Below are 25,530 nucleotides of genomic sequence, written 5' to 3' on the forward strand. Positions count from 1 at the left end.
TATAAGTGGGGGTCTGTGGTTCTAAGAGTCTATAACTGTGTGTGTGAATGGTTGCATGGGTGTGTAGTGACTATGAATGAGTGGGTGTCTGAATGGCTGTATAAGTGAGTGGCTGGGTGTGTAAGTAGCTGTTTAGATGAGTGAGTGGCTGTTTGAGTTGGTTCTTGGTGGGGTGGGTGTGTGAGTGGCTGTTTTGGAGAGTGAGTGTTTGTGTGAGTGGCGGTATGGGTGTGTGAGTGGTTGTATGGATGTGCTGCCCTGACTCTGCTGTCATTAGTGAGTGTCCTCACTTTGCCGCCATCAGTGGATGTCCTCACTCTGCCGTCATCAGTGGGTGCCCTCACTCTGCTGTCATCAGTGGGTGCCCTCACTCTGCTGTCATCAGTGGGTGCCCTCACTCTGCTATCATCAGTGGGTGCCCTCACTCTGCCGTCAGTGGGTGCCCTCACTCTGCCGTCATCAGTGGGTGTCCTCACTCTGCCGTCATCAGTGGGTGCCCTCACTCTTCCGTCATCAGTGGGTGTCCTCACTCTGCTCTCATCAGTGGGTGCCCCGACTCTCCTGGCATCAGTGGGTGCCCTCACTCTCCTGGCATCAGTGGGTGCCCTCACTCTGCCGGCATCAGTGGGTGCCCTCACTCTGCCGGCATCAGTGGGTGCCCTCACTCTGCCGGCATCAGTGGGTGCCCTCACTCTCCTGGCATCAGTGGGCGCCCTCACTCTCCTGGCATCAGTGGGTGCCCTTACTCTGCCGTCATCAGTGGGCGCCCTGACTCCGTCGTCATCAGTGGGTGCCCTGACTCCTCCGTCATCAGTGGGTGCCCTGACTCCGCCGTCATCAGTGGGTGCCCTGACTCCGCCGTCATCAGTGGGTGCCCTGACTCTGCCGTCACCAGTGGTTGCCCTGACTCTCCTGGCATCAGTGGGTCCTCACTCTGCCGTCATCATTGGGTGCCCTCACTCTTCCGTCATCAGTGGGTGCCCTCACTCTGCCGTCATCAGTGGGTGCCCTCACTCTGCCGTCATCAGTGGGTGCCCTCACTCTGCCGTCATCAGTGGGTGCCCTCACTCTGCCGTCAGTGGGTGCCCTGACTCTCCTGGCATCAGGGGGCGCCCTCACTCTGCCGTCATCAGTGGGTGTCCTCACTCTGCCGGCATCAGTGGGTGCCCCGACTCTCCTGGCATCAGTGGGTGCCCTCACTCTGCTGGCATCAGTGGATGCCCCGACTCTCCTGGCATCAGTGGGTGCCCTCACTCTGCTGGCATCAGTGGGTGCCCTCACTCTGCTGGCATTAGTGGGTGCCCCGACTCTCCTGGCATCAGTGGGTGCCCCGACTCTCCTGGCATCAGTGGGTGCCCTCACTCTGTTGGCATCAGTGGGTGCCCTGACTCTCCTGGCATCAGTGGGTGCCCTCACTCTGCCGTCATCAGTGGGTGTCCTCACTCTGCCGGCATCAGTGGGTGCCCTCACTCTGCTGGCATCAGTGGGTGCCCCGACTCTGCTGGCATCAGTGGGTGCCCTCACTCTGCTGCCATCAGTGGGTGCCCTCACTCTGCTGGCATCAGTGGGTGCCCTCTGCTGGCATCAGTGGGTGTCCTCACTCTGCTGGCATCAGTGGGTGCCCTCACTCTGCTGGCATCAGTGGGTGCCCTCTGCTGGCATCAGTGGGTGTCCTCACTCTGCTGGCATCAGTGGGTGCCCTCACTCTGCTGGCATCAGTGGGTGCCCTCACTCTGCGGGCATCAGTGGGTGCCCTCACTCTGCGGGCATCAGTGGGTGCCCTCACTCTGCCGTAATCAGTGGGTGCCCTCACTCTGCCGGCATCAGTGGGTGCCCTCACTCTGCTGGCATCAGTGGGTGCCCTCACTCTGCTGGCATCAGTGGGTGCCCTCTGCTGGCATCAGTGGGTGTCCTCACTCTGCTGGCATCAGTGGGTGCCCTCACTCTGCTGGCATCAGTGGGTGCCCTCACTCTGCTGGCATCAGTGGGTGCCCTCACTCTGTTGGCATCAGTGGGTGCCCTCACTCTGCCGGCATCAGTGGGTGTCCTCACTCTGCCGGCATCAGTGGGTGCCCCGACTCTGCTGGCATCAGTGGGTGCCCTCACTCTGCTAGCATCAGTGGGTGCCCTCACTCTGCTGGCATCAGTGGGTGCCCTCACTCTGCTGGCATCAGTGGGTGTCCTCACTCTGCTGGCATCAGTGGGTGCCCTCACTCTGCTGGCATCAGTGGGTGCCCTCACTCTGCGGGCATCAGTGGGTGCCCTCACTCTGCGGGCATCAGTGGGTGCCCTCACTCTGCTGGCATCAGTGGGTGCCCTCTGCTGGCATCAGTGGGTGTTCTCACTCTGCTGGCATCAGTGGGTGCTCTCACTCTGTTGGCATCAGTGGGTGCCCTCACTCTGTTGGCATCAGTGGGTGCCCTCACTCTGCTGGCATCAGTGGGTGCCCTCACTCTGCTGGCATCAGTGGGTGCCCTCACTCTGTTGGCATCAGTGGGTGTCCTCACTCTGTTGGCATCAGTGGGTGCCCTCACTCTGCCGTCATCAGTGGGTGTCCTCACTCTGCTGTCATCAGTGGGTGCCCTCACTCTGCTGGCATCAGTGGGTGCTCTCACTCTGCCGTCATCAGTGGGTGTCCTCACTCTGCTGGCATCAGTGGGTGCTCTCACTCTGCTGGCATCAGTGGGTGCTCTCACTCTGCCGTCATCAGTGGGTGTCCTCACTGTTGGCATCAGTGGGTGCCCTCACTCTGCTGGCATCAGTGGGTGCTCTCACTCTCCTGGCATCAGTGGGTGCCCTCACTCTGCCGTCATCAGTGGGTGTCCTCACTCTGCTGGCATCAGTGGGTGCCCTCACTCTGCTGGCATCAGTGGGTGCTCTCACTCTGCCGTCATCAGTGGGTGCTCTCACTCTCCTGGCATCAGTGGGTGCCCTCACTCTGCCGTCATCAGTGGGTGTCCTCACTCTGCTGGCATCAGTGGGTGCTCTCACTCTGCCGTCATCAGTGGGTGCCCTCACTCTGTTGGCATCAGTGGGTGTCCTCACTGTTGGCATCAGTGGATGTCCTCACTCTGCCGTCATCATTGGGTGCCCTCACTCTGCCGTCATCATTGGGTGCCTGATGTAAAGTAGAAGTAAGTCCACAAGCACAGGTAAGCTTTAGTTGAGCTTTATTGCAGCACAGAGATAGTAGGTCAGCTCCAAGTCCAACCAGGGCTCCAACTGCCAAGAAGGCAGGGAGAGCGCTCCAGAATACAGAACACCAGAAGGGATCTAGAGTGCAGGCTCAAGAGAGAGCAAAGCACTGTACAACATATCTCCTCTCCTTGCAGTAAAATAAAAGACAAAGAGCAACAGGAAAGGAACTGCTAATGTACATAGTCATTCAAATACATAGGTGGGCGTCGGGAGCGAGGGCTCCTCAAACAGACATCAGATAAGGAAGAGGGAGGAGGAGCAGGAGTACAAGGTACGGAAGGAGAATCAGGAGTAGTAGAACTGAAATCAAGAACAGGCCTATTAGGGTAGGTACCCGAGGAAGTGGAGGCATCACCACCACCCACCTCCCTCCGACTAGCTGACAGTGAAATGGGAGCAGCAGGAGAACCAGAGGACAATAGGTAGCCATTACAACCATCTACATTGGCAGGAGGCAGGTCATCAGAAGAAGAGGCTTTACGTTTCTGGTAGAGGGCAACTCTCCGGTAATTCCAGCTCTCACCATTGGATAGGACAACGAAATTAGGAAAAACCTTCCTAACCTTGTAGGGACCCCTAAATTTACTAAGGCCCTTAGCAAGTCTGCCCGGCTTAACCTTGACCAAGTCCCCCACGGAAATGGGAGAGGAGGTACTGTCATGGACCAAAGGGACTTCACAGCCAGAGTTCAGCCAAGAAGGGGTTAATTTGCTTGCTGGTGACCGACCCCGCATTAACTCAAAGGGAGACTTTTCACCTGACTTGTGGGGTGTGGAGCGGTAAGCCCAAACCAACTCCTGGACACGCTCATTAGAAAAGGAGCCAGATTCCACAAACATTTGAATCACGCCCTTAACCAGGCGATTCACCCTTTCGCAAATGCCATTCCCCTGTGGGTTGTAAAGACTCGTCTTCTGATGCCTGATGCCACAATCATTAACAAAAGATGCCATCTTAGAGGACGTGAGTTGCGTCCCGTTGTCAGAAATGAGAACGGAAGGATATCCCTCGTTGTTGAAAGTTCCCTTCAAAAACTTAATAGTAGCATCTGTAGTGATTTCTTTTACAAACTGCACACATAACCATTTTGAAAAACAGTCGATAATGACAATTGCAAACCGGTGATCGCTAGGAAGCTCATACATGGGGCCTATGAAGTCAATGCAAACACTGTGCCAGGGAGTATTAGCAAAAGAAATCTTGTGAGGGGAGTGGGAGCCTAAAACTTTGAGGCGCTTCTCACCCTCCTTACAAAAATTGCATTTCGATACACAATCCACAGCGTCATTATCAATAGAGGGCCACCAGAAATTCAATTTGACACGACGTTGCGTGAGGCTTTGACCCAGGTGTCCCTCATGAGCCAATTCTAGAATTCTCTTTCTCAACAGAACAGGGGGAACAAAACGATCACCCCTCATGAGAATATCTTTACCTTCTAAGGAAAGTTCATCCAAAATTTTTAAAAAGGGCCTGACCGAGGGATTTACTGCACTTTCCCTCCTGGGACCATTAGAAATGAGACTGATGACGGCCTTCAAGGTCAGATCCTCCTCCATGCCTTTTGACCAGTCATCACGAGTAAATGTGCCCCCACATACAGACAAGACATCCTCTATTACAGCAACTGCGAGATCATCGGACTTGGTCCCAGAACAACAGTCAGTGGAAGGCATAGGGAGCCTAGACAGACAATCCGCTTGGATGTTTTTCCACCCATGAATGAATTCAACCTCACACTGGAAGTCTTGTAGCCGAGAAGCCAGTCTCGCCAACCTGGGAGAACCTTTACCAGCTCCACCAGGAGCAAGGATGTTGACAAGGGGTTTGTGGTCAGTACGTAGAACAAATTTATAACCCCATAAGTAGGTTCGAAAGTAACTTGTACCCCAGACCGCAGCAAGAGCTTCGCGCTCAATTACTGAGTAGTTAGACTCAGAAGAGGACAAAGGTCTAGAAGCGAATGCGATTGTCTTTTCGACACCACCATGTTTCTGTAGGAGAACAGCGCCCAACCCAATGGCACTTGCATCTACCATCAAGATGGAGGACCGAGTAGTGTCAAAAGGGGTGAGGACATTGGCAGATTTGAGTTCCTTCTTAATCAAATTGAAGCATGATTCATGATCAGAGGTCCAGTTAAACTTGACACCCTTTTTGAGCAAGGATCTAAGAGAAGCTGTTTTAGAGGCAAAATCTCTTACGAATTTCGAGTAGAACTCGATTAAGCCCATAAAGGACCGAAGTTGATCTTTATCAACCGGGGAGGGTGCAAGTTCAATGGCCTCAATCAAATTCTTTTTGGGTTTAATGCCATCCTCTGACAAACAAAAACCAAGGTATTCTATTTCTTTCAAGAGAAAAGCACACTTTTCTTTCCTTAAAGTCAACCCAGCCTCATCTACCCTATGTAAGACATCCTGTAAAATTTTATTGTGTTCCTGTAAAGAACTACCATAAATCAAAATGTCGTCTTGAAAAAATAACACTTTGTCAAGACCCTTAAAGACTTCAGAGACAAGTCTCTGGAACACGCTGGCAGCTGAGACTAGCCCAAAAGGTAGTCTGGTAAATTGGAAGGTGCCTTCACTAGTGATAAAAGCAGTTAAATGCTTTGAGCTATCGTCCAGACAAATTTGGTGGTAGGCGTGCTTAAGGTCCAGTTTACTAAAGAACCTTGCACCTCTAAGGGTTGACACCAGTTCGGAAATGTTGGGGAGAGGAAACACATCCGCTACCACGCACTTATTGAGAGAGCGGAGATCCACACAGAACCTGATTTTGTTGTCCGGTTTCTGCGAGATCACAACAGGCGAAATCCAAGGAGATGCTTCAATGGGCTCAATAATCCCCCCTTGGAGCATTTCCTCTAGCGTAGCCTTGACCTCATCTCTCAAAGCAAAGGGCACTCTTCTAACCTTGTGCTGTACAGGCAAACTTCCCTCTTTGAGAATTATTCGATGAGAGTATCCAATAAGTTCACCTAACTGGTCTCTAAACACATTTTTAAATCTGGCCAAAATGTCTTCTACAGATGAAGTCTCAACTATGGAAACTGGATTATCTGACCTCGGATCAACTACTATATGGAGATCGTATTGGTGATGACGGCCCAAGATTGCTGGACCGTCAGCTGATATGTAAATTTTTCCATGTGCTGACCTGCCTTTGAAAACAATTTCGGCTTCAAAGAAACCCAGCATGTCTATTCTCTCCCCCTGGTAACCAGACGGGAAGATGTCGCACACTTTCAAAGCTCTTTTCCCCCAAACATTTTCCAACAGGGAAAAGGGAATTATGGTCCATTTCGACCCTGTGTCAACCATGAGTGTAACAGTTTTGCCATCTATTATAAAGTCATCCTTAAAAGGATTACCCCTCTGGTTATCACACGCACAGACAGTGTCAGTCAAAACTAAAATTTTGTTCACATCCCGTCTTAAAACATCGCATTCATCAACAACTGTAACTTTAGAGTAATTCCTATTCTTACACATTTTGGCAAAGTGTCCTGTTTTACCACACTTTAGACACTCTTTGTTATTTGCATAACAAAACTTCCCATCTAAAGGATGAGAAGAAGTACCACATCTTGAACACATTTTATGGTTATTCTTGTTGAGAGATGTTGCTTGCACATTCTTTCTTTGAAGAATGTAACCTTTTTTTCTGACGATTGCGATGGCAGCAGATTCTTCATCGCTATTATCACTTACAATACTTTTATGAGAGACTTCAGACACTTTGGACTCTAAGCCACTTTTTTGCAGTTCTCTCATGCATTTTTCACTTTCCTCTACAACTTTGGCCAGCTCTATTGCGTCTTTCAGTGTTGGGTTCTTAGCCGCCCAAAGACGTTCTTGCACCTTCCTATTGTTGGCTTGTACCACCAATTGGTCTCTTATTAGCTCGTCTGCCATTTGCCCAAAGTTACATTTAATAGATAATTCACGTAGTCTTGCTACGAATTCGTCAATGCTTTCCTCAGCCAATTGCTTATTCTTATAAAATTTATATCTCTGAAGAATGAGATTCTCTTCTTTGCCAAAACGAGTTTCAAGTCTTGTGACAGCTTCTTTAAATTCGTCAAAATCGGCTTGTGAACCTGCAGGCAGTACTTGTGGTAGGTATCTGAACAAACGCTGCCCCTCTTTGCCCAACGTGGTCATCAACAGTGCTTTTTTCCGTTTAGGCGAATAATCCTCACCATCTAGAGCCTCTATATAGTTATGGAACATAACTATCCAGTCTTCCCAAGCTATGGGAGGATTGCCTGGTTCTGACAAGAATTGAGGAGGAAGGGCAACATTGATTGATTGTGACATGACTAATGGCAAATGTCAGCAGATACTGAGAACAAAGTACACCTAACAGTGGAGCAAACAAAAGTATGAAGCAAATGCTTACTGTCAATGAAGCTGAAGGTCTGGATACTGCTTTGTCACACTCGTTTGTAGCGCTTTAAAATGATCGTTTTAGGCAGTACACATCAACTTATGTAGCGCTAAATGCTGTAAAGCGGAGCTGGGAGGCACTTACTGAAGTAAAGCGGAGCTGGGAGGCACTTACTGAAGGTTTCGCGTTGAACGCGAAGGTCTTGTGCACCTCGGCGCGTTAAATCGGCGCGTTACCAAGGTAACTGTAAAGCTGTCCAAAATGGCCGACAACGTCGAGACGTCGTGCGTGAGCGTCACGCGTCATACGCCGACGTTGCAAGTCAATAGCTTCTGCGCCCTCCACGAACGCGCTCAGAGGCAAAGCGTTGCCTAGCAACTCACCAACAGAGGTGGTTCGGGTGACGTCGCTGCTTGAGGAGATCGCGTTGCCAGGATACGCGTTGCAGCCGAAGGGACGTTGAGGAAGATGACGTCACCGCTGCGCTGAAAGCAGGAAATGGGTATAAATGAGATACCGCAAGTGGTTCACCACGAAGTCGCTATCGCCGTAGAGACGGAGGGCACACTTCTTCATCAAAGCTGAATCACACGCGTAGATTCTTGATGGAGTTGAGGCACTACTTCTCTGTAAAGCGAGTTTAGGCTGCAGCGGACACAGGAGACAGTGGTCGGAGCTCACACCAACTCAAGTCGCCAAATGATGTAAAGTAGAAGTAAGTCCACAAGCACAGGTAAGCTTTAGTTGAGCTTTATTGCAGCACAGAGATAGTAGGTCAGCTCCAAGTCCAACCAGGGCTCCAACTGCCAAGAAGGCAGGGAGAGCGCTCCAGAATACAGAACACCAGAAGGGATCTAGAGTGCAGGCTCAAGAGAGAGCAAAGCACTGTACAACAGTGCCCTCACTCTGTTGGCATCAGTGGATGTCCTCACTCTGCCGTCATCATTGGGTGCCCTCACTCTGTTGGCATCAGTGGGTGCCCTCACTCTCCTTAGTAGTGAGGGGGGGCGCACTGCTCGCACAGGGCGCTGCCGTCAGTGACAGACACGGGCCCCTCCAGCTGCTTACCTGGGAGGGGCTCGGGCTCTTCCCTTGGAAGGAGACTGGTAGGCCTCTGCTGCCGGGCCTTGGGGGGGATGGGGCAGGAGAGGGGGTCTTCTGTCGGTGCCTGGAGGGCAGAGAGCGGGCGAGGGGTCAGATGCCGGGCCCCAGAGGGGAGGTGGCCGGAGAGAGGGACTGCTGCCGGGCCCGGGAGGGCAGGAGAGGGCCCCGATGCCGGGCCCCGGAGGGGGGCAGCTGCCGAGTTGCAGGGGCAGGGAGTGGGCCCTCGGCGGGGGTGGGAGGCTGGGCCGGCACACACCTTTCTCCAGACTCTGGGGTGCGACGGGCCCTGTGCTGCCGCTGCCTGCGTGAGCCGGAAGTGAGCACTTGGACTGCTTTGTGGCCACGTCCCGTGACCAGGAAGCGGCCCGGCCTCCCCTGCCTCCCGCCCCATGACCCGGAAGTGCCGTGCGGACCCGCCTCATCCAACACAAACCCATCCGGCGCGCGCGGAGAGAAATAAAAACCATCCGCGGCCTTTCAAATGCAGGCGCGTGCACCGTGAGGGGTTTGAAACACGGATTGGGAGGATATTGTCTTTTCATAGTGAGCGCGCGCGAAGCATTTATACATTTAATGCGAGTTTATATTTAAAATATAAATACTTCCCCTGTGTGCGCTTCTGTATAGACTGACAGCTCGTACAGGAAGTCCCGCCCTCCTCACTGATGACGCCGGCGCGCCAGATGAATGGAGTGCCGGTGTACCGTAGTTTCAATCTTCCCATCTGGCTGATCTCCCCCCTCGTTTGTGCGCATGCGTATCAGTAAACGCATGCGCATAGCTGCCAAGGTTTCAGATTGCTATGTGTGACATTTTCTTAATTTCAGTGTAATTATGAGTGACATTTCAACGACTATGAGTGGCATTTTCTCGCGAGCAAAATCTAGCAATGAAGACAAGAGAAATATAAATCAATTTTGGAAAAGGTGATGGACAAAAGAAATTGACAAGAGAAATATATACATTTCAGAAATTAAACCCATTTGAGCAACAAGGACGAGTGACATCATAATCCACAAGCGGTATTACTGAGCAGTGCGCCCTGGTCCTGCATAGCGCCCACTACCTGCCACACCCTGCTGGTGGCACCATCACCCCACTCACAGTTTGCCACACAGAGCTACACTACAGGCTCTTCTGACTCAGTGATGCTTGGCGCACTGAGAAGTTACGTTGGCGAGCACCAGTGGCTCTCACAATCACCTGACCCAGGTGCGAGCAACTACTAACATAGCTTACAGTCAGTGAGAAGACAGACTGCTATGTGATGTACAGTCAGTTCTCAGCTGTAACAGGGCAGACCGGTGGCAGCTCAGAAGAAAATCATGGCTATGATACAAGAAAACAAGCATTGGCATAGTCAATAGGTCTCGCTTTTTGGACCCTAAAAGTATTTAGTTATGCAGCAGAATATCCTTGGTGAAACAACACCAACTGTTGCATGGGTAAACACTTATAAGGTCCCAAATGCAAGACCTATTGGCTATGCCAATGCTTGTTCCCTTTTGAGATGCAGAAAACAGTGGTCACTTATCATGCATTATCAAAGTTGGACTATTATAATTCCCTTTATGTTGGTGCTCAGCAGGGCATCTTAAAAACTTCAGAGACTGCAAAATGCCGTAGTCAGAGCTGTTAAAAATATTAAGACATATGAACCAATCTCTAAAGCCATAGAAGAACTACACTGGCTCCCCATAAAAAAGTAGCTTTCAAAGCGCTCTGCATGGCACACAAAACGCTTAATAACTCTGGCCCTGCTTTTCTTAAAAATAAAATATTCCGGTACACTCTAATAAATCGCTTTGATCAGCCAATCTAGGAACGTGTCCGTTCTGTTAATTCACAAAGCCTCCTGGGGTGGCACAAGTTTCACCATGCTACTTCCCGTCTCTGGAATCAAATGCCATGGTATCTGAGAAATCAGCCTAACTTTCTTTTTTTCAGAAAACTCTTTAAAACCTGGCTGTTTACTCTACCCTTGTAGGTCAGACTATTGGCAAACTTTAGGCACCTCTCTTAGCTTCAAGCAGATGGCAGCACCAAGAAGCCCACGGGCAGAAGCTGCGCTCTACAAAACCCAAATAAACTCTTTACCCACTTACCCAGGTTTAAAGGAAACCCTCGCAGCTGGACCTCAGGGCGGCACCATTCTATTACCTCACTGTATCTGAGAACTACCGGACGGACGCAGGGATCAAGAATGGTATGAAAAGAATGAGGAAGGAAGAAAGTCATACAACTGCAAAGAAGCTGGCATGACAGGAGGAATGCTGTATCACTGGGAAGAGGGTGGCACGCCTGGAAACGAGTTTGCAAAGTTTGGAATTTTTTTTGCAGTTTTATCCAGCACAAGCAATGGAACGTGAATATGTGTGCAATGTCGAAGACACATGAAGATCTACAGCTGCAATTAAGGCCTGGCTATACGATACTATGATGAGTTGTAGCTAAGCGATGACGTTTGCACCGCTAGGGCACTCCATGGCAATGACACCAAAATAATATTGATTATCACGCCAATTATTAAAAGTAAAAAAACAACAACATTCTTTTAACTATTTTAGTGAACAGTGACAGATTATGCAAATAAAAGCAAGGGACCGTGTTCTGCTCACTCTCCCCTTGGAGTGCCAATGAAGCAAGCACCAACGAATTACCCATTCATCAGGTTAATCCATGAACGCCATAACTTCCATCTTGCCTATTGGGTAAGCAGTGTGAAGGGGTCACAAGACAACCTCCATCCCTCCACCAGATACCTACATCAAATAATAATAAAATAGGAGAAAGGATATCCAGCTCTGTGGCCCAAACCAACGTGCAAGCTTGCACTGAGGAAGAAACCCTAACAGAAGTATTCACGTTGGTAGCAAAATACGGAGACAGCCAAGGACTTTATCAGCATATTTACATTTCGTGCAGCAGTTCTTTGCCTTTGTGTGTCAGAGACTTTAGATTTTGAAAGGCGGCCAATGTATTTATTTATTGTCAACAGTTACAAAATATGCAGGCCATGACTCGGAGCAAACCCATGTTATATGTCCATTTCTTTGCACGGCATACATACATTTTATTTCAAGGGAACATACACGCACCACGGAGTAAGGGGCGAGGCGGGGGTCCTGATAAACAGTGCAGTGGGCAGAGCATAACATTTCTGTACTGAAAGACATTTAACAAATTACATAGCTTTTGAAGTTCAAGCATTACAAAGCATGGGAAGCGGGGAGCAAAACATTCACTCATTACCCAAACTCAACCGAGGCACTGCCTTGGAACTTTGCAACGCGATTATTCATACGGGCCGCACCTTGCCTAACGACTTCCATAGAGATGCGGCTATCACCGATCCGCGGCTGCAACCAATACAGAGCTGCAGTCAGACCTCTCTCGCGCTCTCTCTCGCCCTGTGGGCAGCAGACCTCACTCACCCGCCAGGGCAGCCGATGCCGAGCTCACCCTTTTTTGAACCGCTGGCCAAGAATCCTCCAAATCACAAGCTCTACGGGCTTTGCTGCTGCAGCCTGGTTTGCGGGCGCGGGTGGCCGGGCCGCCCGCGTCGCAATCGATTCATGCTGCGGCCGGACCCCCTGCGGCCGCGGCGGGCGACCTGCCATCATGGCATGAGAGAGGCTGTGACCAGCAGGCTGCCTGCACTCTCAGATTCCCCCGCCCGCGCCGCTTTACTAACTTCCTGTTCCGGGCCGGACGGGACAGCACTCTTTTCTATACATCTGTAGCGCTCTCAGAGCTGAGAGCTGCAGCAGTAGTCTAGTTAACTGTGGGACACGGCGAGCAGGCGCACCTCTCTCAGAGCAGCATAGAGAGCCACGGGCACGGGCACAGTCAGACAGTGACATGCCCCGCTGGTGGCTCGCCTGGCAGCAGGTGGCAAAATGCGTGACATTGCATTTCAGTGCGGTGATGCGGATCACCGCACTGAAATGCGTGAGCGTCACACCTGTTGCGTGACGCTTGACAGGACTGCATGCGCAGAACGCTCCTTTTCTAAATCCAGGTATTTTTAGGTCTCGCCTCTCAATGCGCATGCGCATTGAGCAGAGCGAGACTATAGCGACTTAAACAGACTTTACCCAACTGGGCGATTTGGTGCTGTGCCCGTGCGCTTTTAGGTCAATGCGCAAGCGCATTGACCTACAATGCGTGTGCACATCATCAAATCGCCATCTGTTCCCTCAGCCGCACTCCTCCCACTTGAAGTGAAGCTTAGCTTCACTTCAAAGGCCCCTGCTGCTTCACACCCTCATCGCCGCTCTCCCCGCCTCCCCCCCTCCCCTGCCCACCGTGTCTCATTTCTCCTCCCCCCTCCCCACAGCAATGCCCTCCGTCTTGTTCTCCTCCGTCTGCTGTTCCTTACCCCAGTTTCCCTTCCTCCTCGCCTCTCCTATTTCTTTATCTAAGCCTCTCGTATTTACAAAAATACAGTCCACGTTGATTGAGCACAGGGTCAAAGAAAGGATTATTGTCATTATAATGGAAATGAAAACAAGGCATGCGCAACCCACCATCTACAACCCTTACATTAACATCGGTCAGTGATTGGTACAAAATAATCGCCGCTCTCCCCGCTCTGCCCCCTCCCCTGCCCGCCGTGTCGCATTTCTCCTCCCCCCTCCACACAGCAATGCCCTCTGTCTTGTTCTCCTCTGTCGGCTGTTTCTTACCCCAGTTTCCCTTCCTCCTCGCCTCTCCTGTTTCTTTATCTAAGGCCCTCGTATTCACTATAATACAGTCCACGTTGATTGAGCACAGGGTCAAAGAAAGGAATATTGTCATTATAATGGAAATGAAAACAAGGCATGTGCAACCCACCATCTACAACCCTTACATTAACATCGGTCAGTGATTGGTACAAAATAAGTACCCCTTCTGTATATAATAAAAATGTCATAGTGCTGTGCATGTACTCGGCATTGCAAAAAAGACTAACTACACATGCGTGCAAATCCCTAGACCAGCTGAGGAGATGTAAAAAAGACACGAGGCGGCACACTTGGTGTCTGAGCATTTCCACGGGGATAGGTCTCACAGCGCCGGGAAATGGGGCAAGGCTACATCATTTCATATCACTCTCGAGTGCCAACGACTCCGCTAGGGGACTACCTTCACCAGCGCACGCACGGGAAGCCTGCCAGGTTTGCCAGCTACATCCAACAGCACGACCGTCTTTCTGGTCTATGCACTCCAATTTACTGTGAATCCAGGGCTTACACGTTTCAAAGACAATTCACCGATTCAGGTAGAGGTCTGGGAGGGTCTGACAGTTGATAGGCTGTTTCTTTTGCTGGCATCAGTGCGCCCACTGCTTACTCCAAATTTTTCACCCGACCACAGTCGTCAACATCCAAAGGCGTGTTTTTCCCCAGGAGGAAGGCACAACACCCACGTCACCAGAGAAGCGGGATTTCCGAAACCTTCAGAACATGACCCTTGAAGCATCTCGGTCCTTCCTTCACCGCGTCCTCCTTTCTTACATTTCTTAAATTTCTTATTTCTTGTCTGTCACCTCAGCAGTGCCCGCCCACACGACAAACAATAAATCCAAATCAACATTGCACCTTGTCACTTGTGCTTTACTTCATCACCTGAGAGGTTCATGCTTAAGTTTTGACCAATCAAATTCATTTTGTTCCCAGACCACGCTGCTGTGCAAACAAAGATACTCCCCGGACTTTTGTATAGCGCCGCCCTGTCTCTTCTGGATCTTTGAGTACATACTGTATCTACATTTAGGTTCGCCGGTATAAATATTTTCTGTCGCCCCTCGTTTCTAATGCCTCTCAATCTCCCCTCACTCTCTCACTCTCCCTCTCTCCGTCTACCTCTCTCCCTTTCCCTCACTTTCCTCTCTCCTCTCACCCTCTCCTTCTCTCTCTCTCCTTTCTCCCCCTCTCTCTCCCCGTCTCCCCCTCTTTCTCTCCCCGTCTCCCCCTCTCTCTGTCCTCTCTCCCCCTCTCTCCTCTCCCCCTCTCTCTCTCCTCTCTCCCCCTCTCTCTCTCCTCTCTCCCCCTCTCTCTCCTCTCTCCTGCTATCTCCCCCTCTCTCTCTCCTCTCTCCCCCTCTCTCTCTCCTCTCTCCCCCTTTTTACCCTCTCCCCCTTTTTACCCTCTACCCCTCTCTCTCTCCTCTCTCCCCCTCTCTCTCCTCTCTCTCCCTTTCTCTCCCCCTTTGTACCCTCTCCCCCTTTTCATCCTCTCCCTCTTTTTACACTCTGCATCACCACATCATCACTCTGCATCACCACATCATCACTCTGCATCACCACATCATCACTCTGCATCACCCCAGCATCACTCTGCATCACCCCAGCATCACTCAGCACCACTCTGCATCACCACATCATCACTCAGCATCACCCCAGCATCACTCACCATCACCCCAGCATCACTCAGCATCACCCCAGCATCACTCAGCACCACTCAGCATCACCACATCATGACTCAGCATCACCCCAGCATCACTCAGCGCAACCACAGCATCACTCAGCGCAACCACATCATCACTCAGCACCACTCAGCATCACCACATCATCACTCAGCATCGCCCCAGCATCACTCAGCGCAACCACTGCATCACTCAGCGCAACCACAGCATCACTCAGCGCAACCACAGCATCACTCAGCGCAACTACATCATCACTCAGCGCAACCACAGCATCACTGGCTCAAATATGTCCTTTCAATGTTTCAAGCTGTTTTCAAGCTTTATTACAAATCACAAAAATATGTTAATATTTCACTTCTGTTCTTGGATTTTCGTCACAATAAAAAACACTGAACATAATCTTCACGAAAGTTATTTACAAAAGTTTAAGCTATTGACATTACAAATTAAATAAATTATTAAAGTATTAATTATTTAAAAAAATTAAAAGCCATTGTTAATTGAAATATCAATACATCTAAGTCACTTAAATACAAAACATGTTGCATTACAAATGCTATAGGTGTCACATTTGCGAAAGTTATAACTATTGGCATTGTAAATGACAAAGCTAATAACTTAGCTATTTTAAAAAACAACACATAAATTAAAAAAAATCATTTATAAGACCAATAGCTCAAACTTTCCTAATGCGAGACCTATTGCATTTCCAATGCTTGTTGATCTCCCCCGTGTGCTGCCGTTTTAGCGCGCATGCGTCATTTCGCGCATGCGTACTAAGTCATTTTTCATTTAATTTGAAGCTCCCGCGGCAGCGTTAACAGCATTACCAGTTGAGCTCTGCCTTTTTTCGTGCGCATGCGTGTCATTTCACGCATGCGCACGAAGTCGTCTGAGTTTGTAACTTCCGCGGCAGCGTTACAAGTACTACCAGTGATTGTGGCTGTTAACCAGCCTGTGACCGCGGCGCGCTGCATGGACCAGCACCGGACTTTCATCCCTTCAGAAGCACAGCGAGAGGACAGGAGATGCGGGTTCAGGTACTGCCGCAGTGCTCTGCGTGGAAGAAGGAGGCGGTAAGCTGAGGGGAAGGCATGTGAGGTCTAACTGCGAGAGGGGCTCGTCGGGCCTGCATGTCGCCATAGTTTTGCAAGGATCATGTGGGTGATCGCAGTACCCAGGTGTGCTGTTTAGTCCTTGCTACGCTCAGCCCGAGGGTCTTTTTATTCTCAAACCTTACATAGCTCTGGCCATAGCACGGCCTGGTGCAAACAGGTCAAACTGCTGTCCTCCCTAGTGCTCCTTCGTACAGGCAGCCATCACGCCCACGACACACAGTGCTAATCCTAAACTTCCCTAGGCCTTCAAATGGACATATCACTCTTTCACCCCATCCTTTTTATTTTAAAAATGCGTCCTCGAAAGTCAGTAATAACAAAGGCCTGTAGATAAGACCCAGCCCTCCCTGGCCGTTCGAGGACGGGTGGGCAGAGAAGGATAAGGACTCACTGTCTGTCTTTTCCTTCTTACCGAAATCAGACAAGCACATTCTCCACTTATGCGCTGACGCTGGCAGCTGATCACCCCTTTATTCCCTCTTTTTTTGTCGATCCTCACTTAGTGAAAACACCGACTCTTACCCTCTATTTTCTCTCCATGCCTTCATTCTTCCCCCTGTGAAATCGATAAACAAAGCAACATTTTTGCTGGAAATGTCTTTCTAACATTTTAGAATTCCAGAGTTCATCTTCGAAATAAAGAGGAAAAAAGGTTCGAAATATAATCAAATGAAACAAGCCAGAGTGAGCGCAAAGTGGCCAGATTGGTTTTATTCACAGCCAAACACATTAGCGCCACTTTACAGAGTTTTCTAGATAAGCGCTACTGTTGTTTTCTGCTCTTTTTGTTTGAAAAGTATTGTTTTCCCCGGGTGGGGATGTGCACCATTCCTGGAGGTACTCCAATACTTAGTTGATATGTGGAGTGTAAAACTTTTAATACAATATGTGTCTACTTTTTTGCTTACTTTAGTTTAGAAAATGTATACCGCTGCTCTGTTTTCAAGAATGTGTTCTCTATAAACCATACTGCTGTCATGTACTTTACTTATCAAGCAAAAATACTTATTGATTTCTGAATAATGTTATAGCGTTAAGTTTACTATGTTGTTCCTGCTTATATTTGACATGCTTTACGTAATCTTGCAGTCACTACGAGTGTTTGCTTTTTCAAGGATGTTACTTTTTTTTCAGGCTACATATTACTTACACTTGTCTAGTGCATAATTTGAATTGAGCCGCATCCGGGTAGAATTGGTTTGTAGCTGAAAGCACTGCAAGTTTCTCTCAGTGGGGCATTATGGTGTCCAGTAGGAGAAAGGATGTGAGCTGTTGAATTTGGAACTGAGGAATCATGGTTAAGCCTTCATGACCAGACCATTCTCTGTAGGGAGCACATTTCCATGTTAGAATTTAGATGGCTTCACTGGTATTTAGAAGCCCTGCTCTCCTAGCACTAGCAGGTGAACCCTAGCAGTGGAAGTATGGGTTAACCTTGAAGGCCTGTCCACTACAATCCATACTGAAGTTCATCTCCAATCTTCTGGGTAATCCCACAAAGCAGCACTCCCAAGAGCAACAGCGACTGTCACTGAGGTCACAGGACCATTGAGGCCAGTCCGCCTCACTCATTGGTACCGTCATTGTCATTGTTTCAGCAGTAGCAGGGCAACTCACCAGGGATTGGCAATGCAGGATTTGCACACACACCAAACTCATTTTTCAAGCTTCACGATTTATACCAGAGCACTCTTAACTAATTGGTCAAGCGAAGAAGCTTGGAAGAAATTCTAGGTTTTCTGATTTTACATTGCTGATTCAGCCACTGGATGAGCATCTTGTGCCCTCTCATAGTTTACATCAAAGGTTCATGTTAATAATGTGTTTAATTTGTGGTGCTTTAGTTTACAGTGTGGGCTACAACCAGGAGTCACATGAAAGCTTGGCTTATTTTTTCTCAAGGGGTCCTCGTGCGGCACTAGAGCCAGGCATCTGGCTCAAGCCCACTTTTTAGTTTAATCTCGCATCACTTGCACTCGGTCGGAATGTGGATACTGCCAGAGAGGTAGTTGGCTTTGCTGCTTGTGATTAAATTGGGAAATGTAGTTCAGGAAACCAGGGGGCATATTATCAAGCCTGTGCGCTAAAATTATCGCCGCTTTATCGGCCGAAAACGGCCGATAAAGCGGCGATTATGGGCTTGATAATATGCTCTGTGGAATTCCAATCGAAGCCCATGTTAGATGTCTTCACATCTAACATGTGCTTCGATTGAAATTCCACAGAGCATATTATCAAGCCCATTATCGCCGCTTTATCGCCCGTTTTCGGCCGATAAAGCAGCGATAATTTTAGCGCACAGGCTTGATAATATGCCCCCAGATTTTTATAGGGAACAGTGTGGTGTGTACTGGCTGCAGTAAAACTGCAGATACTGGTCCTGCCACTGTGGGACTGATCACATAGACCCCCCCTGAAGTTATGTGGTGTTCTGATATGATTAATTGTTTCACTAAATTCTTCGTACTTGCGGTGTTTGTAGATTGTCTGGCATTTTAAGCCACCTTTTTCATTGCTTTAAATTCTCCATTTTCCTTTTGATAGTTTAGGACTCCCAGCCATTGCCACCCCTGTTTATTTACTACTGGCAGCCAGCCCCAGCGTTGCCTGGGGAAGAAAGGGGCTGGGGGCAGTACACCCGCTCCTGCCCCGACCCCCTCCCGCACCGACTCCCTCCCGCCCCGACTCACTCGCGCCCCCTCCCGCCGAACTCGCGCCCGCCCCGACTCACTCACGCCCCCCTCCCTCCCGACTCATTCACGCCCCCCTCCCGCCCGACTCACTCGCGCTCCGACATTTTCATTTACTGCTGCCTCCTTCTTGCCTCCCCCTGCATCACACAGTCTCACTTTCCCTTTCCTTACCTGTGCCGCCGCTCCTCACTGCACAGCCGCTCGTCACTGCACCGCTCTCCTCCTTCGTCATCACGCACGTCGTGAAGCGGGCAGCGCTAGGTCCCGGCCGGCGCTACTTTCAGGGGACTACTTTGTTTACAAACGTAATTTTTTTAATTTACTTAAAAAAAAAAAATTATATAGCCTATGTCCATCTACACACCATGAAATTTTCATAGATGTATCGGGTGTGTAGATTGGCGCTATGGTTCCCGAGTTTACCTGGCCAAAAGGTGCAAGTTCTCTCTTTATAATAGTAGTATAGATATATTCTGTGCCTGAAAAATTGGATATTTGGATGTTGTTGCCATGTTCAGTGCTTCTGTACCGAGGTTGTTGGGACACAGTCCGGGACCGTGGCCATCTGGTAAATGGATGGTGCATGCATTGTTTTAAATGGAAAACTCTGGAGAAGGGTGCCTGGTGAATAGAGGCCTGGGGGAGGAGGGATATGACTTCTCCGCCATTGGAATGTTTTTTTTTTCATAGGCTGTTCACTGCTCTAGTATTTCAGTTGTACACAGAATTTATGAGCGGTTGACTTGCATCAATTGACTTGTCTTTCTGTCTGTGTGTTATAAAGCCTTGGAATGTGTCCATTATTGTTTGGATCTGTATCGAGGATCCACACTCTTCGGCTCCAAGTACTAAACCAGGCAACACATTGGTCCCAACAACAGACATATATAGTTTAGTTATTGTTGAGGGATGCCTGTCTGCCAAGAGGATGTCAATCACCTCTGGAGTAAGATCAAACGTGTTCAGATGTCGCCGCTCATTCTCCATGCATGGACATGGATTTTGCGAATGCCTGGGCTGAGAACCCAGCCCTGCTACTGCAATAGCAGGTCCTCCCGTGGACATAGCCTCATCAGAGGACAGATACTCGAGCACAGGAATTTACTTCTGTGCCCAATTTAGGTCCTCTTGGATAATTTGGAACCAGTTGGTCCTAATATTCTTGATAATGTGAGACAGTGAGATAGGAATGGTATCCTCAAGAAGGCATACATTAGTCCCCCAAACCCACCAACTAAAGCGGAACGCATGTCTGAGTGAGAGATGCCTTTGAAACACCAGTCTGCAGATGTGCTGACATTGCTTGTATTTTACGGTGGCAAACAGAGCAATGGTTATCCCCATTTGTGGAAGAGAACCTGCCCTGGCTCCATGTGTTATTGCCACTCTTGATCCTCCTAGGCGCTGACTGCTGAATTAATCCGCCTAGACCTCTGACTTTTTGGTCAGACTACTGCTCTTCCCCCTCAGGCAGCTCCACCGTTAAGTGCCTGCCCCCAACGCTGCAAGGTTGGTGTTCGAGGCTTCTGTGCCTCCTCCTGCTTGTCTCCCCTTATGTGCCTAATTCTTTCCTCATTATGCTTGCCTTTTCAAGTTTTTGTTTTTTGCTTCCAATTTCCTTGCCTTTTCCTGTTCTTTTTGTCTTTTTTTCTGTTCCTTTCATATTTCTCGCCTCTTCCCCATGTTTTTCGCCGCTGCGGCTCCTCCAACATGGTCCCGCCCTCTCCCTACTAACCCTCTACTTAATAATACTTTGTGCCATATATTCGCGTCACAACCGCGGCCATCCCAGGGACTTTGGACCTCCGGCCCGCCAGTGCAACAGCTCTTCTGCCCTATAGGCACTCAACACAGGCCAGGACAACTGCAAGGCTTCTACATCTATTCACACCCACGGACTTTTTACCTGCTGCCGCAGTCGCCACGCCTTCGCCGAGACCCAGGACCCACCTCAACTCGCTGCCACAATTCCACTTTACCCCAAACCCTGCAATGCATCCTCCTCAGTATCTGTTCCCTCCACATACACATGGAGGAAATCTCCTCCAGAGCTTAAATGAATTATCAACGTTTCCTTAAGACCGCCTCCTTCCCCAATGACTGGAAACATGCCGAGATAAAACCTCTCCTGAAACAACCCTTGGCAGAGCCCCACCCAATCTCAAAAATGTCAGACCGATCTCCTTACTCCCTTACCCGGCAAAAGCCATCAAAAAGCTTAATCGGGCAGCTTGCCTCCTTCATAGAAGAAAACATCTTCAACTCCTCCCAATTGGGATTCGGAAAAAACCACAGCATTGCAACCACCCGTCTTACTGTGACAGATGACATCCGCTCCCTCCTCCGGACAGAGGAGAGACTGTGACCCTCATCCTCCTGGACCTCTCTGCAGCCTTTGACATTGTATCTCACTGCACCCTGGCCCACAGACTACAAGACGCAGGAATTAGGAACAAGGTCCTCGACTGGATCAGCTCATTCCTATCCTGCAGAACGCAGCAGGTCACACTCCCACGATTCCTCTAGGATCCCACACTGACTGCCTGCGGAGTTCCCAAGGATCCTCCATCAACCCCGCCCTTGCAACGTCTGCATGGCCTGCTTTCACCTATCGTCAGATCCCACAAACTCAACATTGTATCCTATGCAGACGACACCCAACTCATCCTCTCACTATCCAACGAACCCAATATCTCCAAGCACAACTTCCAAGAATGAATGGCAGCTGTCGTCAGGTTGATGAACAGCTGCCTACAACTCAATGGACAAAACTGAAGTACTTATCATGGGCCCACACCCATACACCTGGATTGACACCTTGTGGCCTCCTGCCCTTGGGACCCCCGCCCCCCACTGACCACGTGTGCAATCTCAGAATCATCCTCTAATTTGAACTCAAAATTAACTGCCAAATCAATGCCGTCTCCTCCTCCTGCTCCCACACCCTCCGTCTACTAGGAAAGACTTTCAACTGGGTTCCTCTCTAGCACAGGAAACTGTCACCCATGCCCTCACCAACAGCAGACAAGACTACAGCAACGCACTCTACGACTGGATCAACAAAAACCTCACCCACAAACTTGAACGTCCACAACACCTCCACCAGAGTAGTCCAAAACCTACCTCGCCACTGCCACATCACCCAACATCTGCGGACACTACATTGTTTCCCCGCTGAGAAGAGAATCTCCTTCATGCTTCTCACCCACGTCCACATAAGCCTCCACAACTCCGGGCCTACCTACCTGAACCACGCACCCCAAAGACTGCTCAGCTCAGCTTTCCCTTGCTGCAGTGTTGTGCATCAAGACCAGAACAGGAGACATTTCCTCCTCATTCCTCGCCGCCAGGGCATGGAACATCCTCCCTCCACCTCCGACAGACACCAACACTCTCCATGGTTCATGAATGACCTCATGACCTGGCTCTTCGAATCGGAGCGAACATCCAGGAGCTGCCCGTTCCCCCCTCAATCGCCTTGATACCCTTCCGGTGAGTAGTTGTGCTTTACCAGCTCTGATTAATTTATTGGCCCTTCATTCCTTTAGGTTGATGTGTGTGTGAGAAGTTGGCCTGGTATATAATGCTCACTAGTTCTAGTGATCACCTTGTACCATGCCAAGCAACCCTTATGATGATTGGTTGTAAGTCAACCTTATAGACCAGTTATCCTAGTGGTAACATGGACAAAGCAGTCTTAGGCTAAACTCTGAAAGGCATGTGAAGCCAGCTGTTATACCATACACAACCCCCTTGAATACCAAATGAAAAGACACCACACAGATATATATTGAAAATATATATATATTTATTAACTAAAAATATCCCCTGAACTCTTTATGAGCACAGAAGCACAAGCGTTAAACAAAACACAGTTTAAAATACACAAAGGTTGCACAATATGGATGAGCCCTAGGGGCCACCTAAACCATATACTAAGAAAGTGGTATAAGAGATACCAATCGAAAAGGAAACAGGCCTAGGGCCTTGGGAATTGCTGCAGCTGATCGGGACTAGCAGTGACTAAGTCGGGAAAGGCCCGAGAGACTCGGGTGAAGTGTTTAAAGTGCACGCACTCACCAATGCAATGTCTATGGTGCGTAAAAGTTATAAAGTTAGTTAGTTAGGAACCTTCCGAGTGACCTAGAAAGCTGAAACTTAAGACACAGGCCCAAGAGGTGTGCATCAGTGTGGGAACACCAGCATTGCTGAGTTACCTCACCCACAGGACGCGGGTGCATAGGGTCGAAGTAGCGTCGGGTTTCGTCACGCTGGTCGATGGTGCTTGAAGCTGAAGATGCTGCAGGCGGCTCGATGTGAAGGGTTCCGGTGGATCCAAGGATGGATCTGAAGTTGTGAAGACCTGAAAGCAGAGGGGACAATGTTCAAAGTCACTAGCCAGTGACTACCGTGGAACCAGATTGGAACCAGGCGATGTCGGGTGCAAACAGGCATTGAGGTGTAGCTTCTCTCTGCAGCCACGTGGACACGAAGAGTCGAGGACGTCCAGGAGTCGATCACTAGCTGTCCCACGCAGGCTTCTCACTGTTGGCGGTGTCGGCAACTTGATTGGAGCAAACAGGCCTTGGCTAATGCAAGCCATGCAGGAATCAAAAAAGGCTTATCACTCGGACCAGCAAGGTCAGAGGGGGTGCTCCCTTTTACAGGAGCGAGGGCAAGTCTGGAGCAACCAGACCCGCAGTGTAGTACGTCAGTTTCGTCGCCAAGATGGCCGCTGACCACGTGGCTACTGGCCGGGATGGCGCGTCGAGTGGCACGATGCAAAAGGGCCCCACGCACATCGTGGAGATGCTGGGGGGCTGATCTTCGGTGCAAGGGCTGCTCGGTGGTAGGGCTTCTCAGTCCCCAAAGCACAACGTCGAGGATGCCTCTGATGCTGCGCAGTCAGCTTCTCGGGGGTCTTTCAAGAGGTCCGGTCCCACGTCTCTCGGTGCCTCCACAGGTCCCTTCTTTGCAGGGACTATGGATCGGGCGGTGAGAAGTCTGGGAGTCTGGGTCTTGTCAGGCTCTGGGCTCGGGCTCCGGCGGGAGGCGGCGGCAAAGCAAACGTTGAGTTGATGGTTGGTGCCTGTGTTCACAAGGTGGCCACTCCTAGGCCACAAGGGAGATTCTCTTCAGTCTTCTGTGCAGCAGAATGTCGAAGTACAGTCGTCTTCTTCGTTTAAAGTTGGTTTCAGGATGATCTGAGGTGCTATGGCACTGCTCCCACTCTTATTCCCAATCTGAGGGGTGGATCACCTGCTAGGTCCCTCCTCTGGGTGGGATCAGGAAGGGGGGTGGTTACACCCCCTTTCCTTTGTCCAGCTCCTCGCCAGGCCTGGGTCTGGAAAGTCCCAGGACCGGTTTGGACTGGCTTATGCACGGGGACACCTTGTGTGCCCCGGGCATGTCTCAATCTATTCAGCCCTGTCCAACCCAATACACAAAATCCTGTATGGGGTGGTGCTCGCACCTCCCAAGGCAGGAAACCCTTTGTCCAAGCCTCCCTCGCTGGAAGGACTCCCAGCAGCAGGAGGTCAGACTTGTGTCTGTGGTGGCAGCGTCCATTTTGTGATGTTGAGGCTCTGGTTAACTTTAACCGGGGTTAAGGCTACACACATGTCGTGTCCCTCTAGAAGGGTGGAATGCTATCCCCGTCGACAGAACTGCACTCTGCCTCCAGGATTGATGAGGCCTTCCATAGGAGTGGCTGATAGGAACATATGTGTCCAGTTAAGGTTAGATATAGGGATACTATATCTAAGTAAGAGGTGATTACACCAACTTACCCCAGCGGAGTGATCAGCCAGTTATGTCAAATAGGGAGACCAGGCCAAGGGTGGTACAATACATGCTGCAGCCCCTGGTAGGTCTTGGAAACACCTATGCCCTGGGTACGTAGGGTACACTCTTACAGGGGACAATAAGGTGAACCAGTTCCAATTCGTAATGCACCTAGGGTACATGGAGTCCATTTTAAGGAGAGAGCAATTAGCATGGGGCCCTGAATAGCAGGATCCCAGGCCAACTATGTCAAAAACCAGCTAAACACCAAGCAAAAAAGTTTGGGGGTAACCATAGTCAGATATCCACCTTCCTACATAACCCCACCCCCCCAAACGAAAGGAGATAAGTCTATCTTTGACCAGGTAAGCCTACTTTGCCTAAGTGGCCATATAAGGAAGTACCCGCTCTGGCTTGGTTACCCCCTGTCTCATGGTCCACTAAGCAATCCCTCCCCCTAAGGATATCTGAGGGTCTCCACCATAGGGAAGCTCTACCTGTGGTGTATTTTTGCAAAGTTAAAGGCTGATGTTGGGATGGAGTACTGAAGTGAGATTCCTCTGTAGGACTCAGCTTCCTCCAATCACTCTCCACCATGTGTGCCTTTCTTTCTCTGACTGAGTTGCACTGTGCTCTCAGGGTCAACCTCTGGCTACCTAAAGCTGGAGGCTGGGTCCCTCTTGTTGGCTTACTGGAGGGACAGTTCAGGTTTGGGCCCTTAGGGTCCCAGGTTTGGCTGTGCCCAACAGAATCCATCTCTGGGAGGTCCCTAACTACTTTTAAGGGGGCTCCCTCAGGAGATTTTAAGGTTTTCACCTCACTAGGGCTAC

At 49.9% G+C, this 25,530-nt stretch overlaps 1 protein-coding gene and 1 long non-coding RNA gene across 3 annotated transcripts in view; one reads left to right on the plus strand and one right to left on the minus strand.

Moving 5' to 3' along the window:
- LOC147725787 (uncharacterized) overlaps nucleotides 1–8,987 on the minus strand; it is a 121,349-nt gene extending 112,362 nt beyond the window's left edge. Inside the window, exon 1 of one of the 2 annotated variants that reach the window (XM_086959939.1) lies at nucleotides 8,662–8,987. The gene's annotated coding sequence lies outside the window, so the exon portion shown is untranslated. The remainder of the gene's footprint in view (nucleotides 1–8,661) is intronic. The other variant, XM_086959940.1, reaches the window with a different exon arrangement.
- Nucleotides 8,988–16,010: 7,023 nt separating this feature from the next.
- Nucleotides 16,011–25,530, plus strand: part of LOC147725788 (uncharacterized) — a 217,663-nt gene continuing 208,143 nt past the window's right edge. Inside the window, exon 1 of the long non-coding RNA XR_015309400.1 lies at nucleotides 16,011–16,145. This is a non-coding gene — a long non-coding RNA (uncharacterized LOC147725788). The remainder of the gene's footprint in view (nucleotides 16,146–25,530) is intronic.

The sequence above is a fragment of the Lissotriton vulgaris genome, chromosome 3_1 (assembly GCF_964263255.1).
Source record: "Lissotriton vulgaris chromosome 3_1, aLisVul1.2, whole genome shotgun sequence".
Classification (NCBI taxonomy): domain Eukaryota; kingdom Metazoa; phylum Chordata; class Amphibia; order Caudata; family Salamandridae; genus Lissotriton; species Lissotriton vulgaris.